This window comes from Callorhinus ursinus, unplaced genomic scaffold (genome assembly GCF_003265705.2).
Source record: "Callorhinus ursinus isolate GAN/ISIS: 27379988/994484 unplaced genomic scaffold, GSC_fseal_2.0 scaffold14, whole genome shotgun sequence".
Classification (NCBI taxonomy): domain Eukaryota; kingdom Metazoa; phylum Chordata; class Mammalia; order Carnivora; family Otariidae; genus Callorhinus; species Callorhinus ursinus.
In genome coordinates this window covers 5095662-5100544 of record NW_027397076.1, presented here as the reverse complement: position 1 = coordinate 5100544, position 4883 = coordinate 5095662, and the positions used below count along the sequence as shown (strand labels likewise).

The window sequence follows — 4883 nt, the reverse complement described above, 5'->3', positions numbered from 1 at the left end:
CATTAGAAGCAAGATACAAAACCTAGCCCACACTCTGGGGGAGGGGATTACAGAAGAGCATGAATACCAGGAGACAGGAACCACTGGAAACCAGGTCAGTAGCTGCCTACCATGTAGATGAAGAAACCAAGACACCAAAAGCCATGGACCTGGCCTAGGGCCACATGGTTAATAAACTAGAGCACCTGGAAATGAGACCCAGGACTTGTGCTTATAAACACCAAGTCACCCTGGGCAATTAGATTTGTATAAGCTCCTGGATGATTTTAATGTGCAGCTGAGACTGAATGACAAGCCTAGCCCTTCACAAGCTTCAGTGTGTGCACAACTCATCTGCGTTCTGGTTAAAATGATGATTCCGATTTGGTGGGTTTGGGGTGGGGCTTGAGATTCTGAATTTCTAACAAGTTCTGGGTGATGCTGATGCAGCTGGTCCGTGGACCACACTTTGAGTAGCGAGGCCTGCAGGAACGATTTTGGGCTGAAAGTCAGGCAATTGTTTTTCCACTTGTGGTTTTTCCTCAAGCTGGTGGTAAATGGACCAGTCATTTGACCTTTCTGATTTTTAAAAATAATGTATTCATTTTTTCACATACGCATTCATTCATTCATTCATTCACATTCAGTGTTCAATAGCCATTCATCCAATAGCAGCTGATACTAATTTTTAAGCCCTTTGTTTTATCCTGGTTATAAAAGTAATAGCAATTCTTGCCTTTCAGGCTTGATGGAAATGTTACTTCCTATGGAAAGATTCCCCTACTCCCAAAACTGCCTTCAGACGTGCTTACATGATATCTTCTGTATCTTCATCACTACACTCATGTTGCATTGTAACTGCTCATGGTCACTGCTACCCCATTTGATGGTTTTATGTGAATTTTAATTTTTTTAAGTAGGCTCCATGCCCAAGGTGGGGACTGAACTCATGACCCTGAGATCAAGAGTTGCATGGTCTACAAACTGAGCCACCCAGGTGCCCCCAGTTTTATATGAATTTTAAAAAGACATTGCTTTTTCAAGACTCTGTATGTTCATCTGCAGGAAAACAATGAAATATTCAGGTCTGGGATGTATGTGAGGTTGATGATACCTTTGAAGTTGTGCACTGTCCCTCACCTTTGTTCCTCTCTGTCCCCCACACTAGATGTCAGCTCTGGGGCTGGGACTGTGTCTGTTCCATCTTTCTATCCCCCAGGGCCCAGCACAATGCCTAATGTGTGGTAAGCATGCAAAAAGTATTTGTTGAATGAACAAATGTTTATTGTAGAAAATATTGAAAAGGAAAAATAAAAAAAATCAAGCACCATCCTATTTCACAGAGGTAACCTTTACCAATGGTTCATTGTACTTCCTTCGGTCTTTTTTCCATTCATAAATATGTGCGTCATCCATATCTATATTTGCATTCGTATATGTAACTTTTCCTGTCTTTCTTTTGAGTGATAACAGCCAGCATTTACTGACACTGTGCTAAGTGCTTGGGAAGATCCATTGTAATAAGCCCCACTCGTTGTCACTAAGCTCCTGGGAACTTAGAGTCTGGGGACAGAGTTGGAGTCATGGCTAACAAGGCACAGCTGTCATGAGGCTTGACATTTTGAGATTTAGCCTGCCATCTTCAATATGCAGTGGGGAGAGCAGCCGATCTGAGTGCTGCCAGAAGGGGTGGGACAGATCCGAGGACCTGACCCCAGGGCCGCCCCTACTGGGACCCTCTGACAGCCAACACTGTTATCCACTTGATAAGAGCAATTCTATTCTGAAAATCCCTCAGAATAGGGCACATCATCCAGAGCTGAAACACACTGCTACTTTTAGTGGGGAAGAAATATTTTCATTGCAAGCCTTCAGACTGACCTCCATTCTGTTAAAAACAAAACAAAACAAAAACAAATAAAACAGTACAACCACCAAATCCCATTAAAATGTATGAAATTACTTCATTTGTTAATTTAGCCTGACAAAGCATTGCCCTTCCTCAATTACTCTCTATAATGTGTCTGTTTACTTGCTCTTATCAATCCATTATACAGAGCATAGTTAAGACTTTGCTCTTGAATTATAGTTATGATACCAAATTTTTAAACAGTTCAGTCTTTAGTGCAAACACATAAAGAAACTCGGAGCAGTAGGGACGAAAGAAATCAATTAAAGTGAAGAATCATACTACACTCTCTGGAGAGGTGACACGTCATCTTTGTGCAAGGGCCATGCTAATCTTCTCTGTATCGTTCCAATCATAGTACGTGTGCTGCTGAAGCGAGCACTACGATCTCTGGAGAGGTTGATATCACTGGGCTTAAGGGACAAGATTGTGTCCTTTACAAATGAGCAGACCACCCGGATTCTGAGGGGGATAGTCAGTGAAATGTGTGCTAACTATACAATTGCCAAAATGGCCCCGTGGTCTCTCTGGACGGTGGCACCCAGCTACCTGCGAGGGGGGCAAAGGGCCAGCGGAGCTTGCACAGTGCAAAGGTCCAAGCAGCTGAAGGAGGGCTACTGAGTAAAACTGGGTTGATAAAGTGAATCTAATGTCGCGTCTGTATAATTATGCCCATGTTGTACCAGAGGCCCCCAAATGTAATAAAAAATGAGCTACTCTTGCTCTTTTGATGCTGTTACCTCCAAACCTATCCCTCTGTGTGTTCCTCATCAAAATAAATGGCACCGCCTTCCATCCAGTTACTCAAACTAAAAACCTAGGTGTCCTGTTTGTGATAGTCAAGTTCACGTGTCAACTTGACTGGGTTGCAGGATACAAAATTATCTGGCTAAACATTATTTCTGGGTGTTTCTATGAGGGTTTTTTTCCAGAAGGGATCAGCATTTGAGTTGGTGTTGACTTGAGTAAAGTAGGTGGCTCTCCCTAACGTGGGTGGGCACCATGCCATCCACTGAAAGCCTGGATATTACAAAAAGTGGAGGAAGGTTGAGTCTGTGCTGTGCCTGGGTACTTGAATGGGACATTGACCTTCTCCTGCTGTCATCACTCCTGGTTCCCAGGCCTTGAGACTCAGACTGGAATCCACACCTCAGCTCTGCAACTCTCTGGGCTCCCAACCATATCCCTGGCTTTCCTGGGCCTTCAGCTTGCGGAAAGCAGACTGTGGGACCTCTCAGCCTCCAAAATCATGTGAGCCAGTACCTTCTAATAATTCTCTTTCTATATCTCACTATACCTATAGGTTCATATCTATCTCATTGGTTCTGTTTTTCTGGAGAACCTGGACTCATACAGTCTTGATTCTTCCCTTTCCCTAATCTCTAGCATCCCGCTTATCAACAGGCCTGATAATTCTCTCTCCAGAATATATCTTGAATGGATCCCCTCCTCTCTGTCTCTGCGGCTACCTGCCCAATCCAAGCCACCCTCAACTTTCTGAACATCCTGGAGCAATGCAATAGTCTCCCAGTTGGTCTCTTTGCTTCTTCTCTTTTCCCTCTCAAATCTATTCTTCGCAATGCAATGCTGTTGATGAAACGTAAATTAGATCACACCACTCCTCTGTGTAAACCATACCTTAAATTTCCATCAAACTTAGAATAAAATCCAAACTCTCACTGTAGCCCCCAGTCCCCATGTGATCTGGCCATGGCTAACTGTTCTGCTTTCATCTCCCACCACTCTCTGCCTGGCTCACCACATTTGGGTGGCTATATTAGTTGCCTAGTGCTGTGTAACAAATTACACAAGGCTCACATGAATGATAGCAATCAACGTTGAATGCCTCATGCAGTTCCCGTGGGTCAGGAACTGAGAAATGATGGAGCTGGGTGGCTCTGGTTCAGGGTGTCTCATGAGGCTGCCATCATCTGGAGGCTTGACTGGAGGACCAGCTTCCAAGGTGGCTCGTTCACTTTGCTTTTTTGGCAGGAGGCCTCAGGTCCTTGCCATGTGGATCACTCCGTAGTGCTGCTTGAGTGACCCAAGAGAGCACAACAGAATCTGCAATGCCCTTTATGACCTAGGCTTAGAAGGCACATTCCTTCAGTTTTGCAACATGTTATTGGTTACATAGACCAGCCCAATTCAATGTGTGTGGGAGCTACATAAGGTATGAGTATCAGGAGGTGAGACTCACCTGGGGCCATCTTGGGGTCTGGTTAACCCCCAGCACTCCTCACACACACCAGACTCTTCACACACCATGACACTGTGGTTGCTGGTCACTCTATTCTCCTTTCTCTATGCTTTCCTAAGCCTGACTTTTCCCTCATCATCTATATCCGAGTTTAAGTATCTCTTTCTTGGAGAACTCTTCCCCAAAAACCACATCTCGAGGAGATACTCTATGCGTCCCCCACCCCTAGTGTTTAGTTCATAGCACCAATGGTAATCTGTAATGGTATTCTTTAAGCACTCATGTGTTTAGGGATTTATTGTCTCCTTCCTTACCCACTGAATGTAAACTTCAGGAATGGCTGGGGTCTATTGTGACCCCAGATCCTAGCACAGTATCTGGCAAATATGAAGAATTCAATAAATATCGGCTGAATGAATGATTTTTAAAAATTAAGGCTATGGTAGGATGACTCTTTTTCTTTCCTTGGTTTGACCAAAAGTTTTCTCTTGCAATTAGGATGGGGTCTGGGGTTAGGGTGGGAGCAAAGGAAGGAAACTAGGAGGTCCTGGTTGGAAGGAGATTAAGGGCTGGGCTGAGAGAAGAGGATACCAGAATGTGGCTCCCCGTTTCACGCTCACTGCTGGTCCCCACAAACGCAGGACTCAGAGACAGCTGCCTTTTACCACAAGCCCCACTGGGCAGCACTAAGGTTTTATTCTGACTCCAGTACAAGGGGATCTTCACTGGGATTCCAAAGGAGGTAAGAGACTTTCTAATTCTAGCTTTTGCCAGAAAGTAGAATGAGAAGGTGAG

At 44.4% G+C, this 4883-nt stretch overlaps 1 non-coding gene across 1 annotated transcript; it reads right to left on the bottom strand.

The window, feature by feature from the left end:
- Positions 1-2159: 2159 nt before the first annotated feature.
- On the bottom strand, positions 2160-2270 carry LOC112832115 (U6 spliceosomal RNA). Its single transcript, XR_003210317.2, has one exon. It is a non-coding gene; the product is annotated as a U6 spliceosomal RNA (small nuclear RNA).
- Between the last annotated feature and the right edge of the window lie 2613 nt (positions 2271-4883).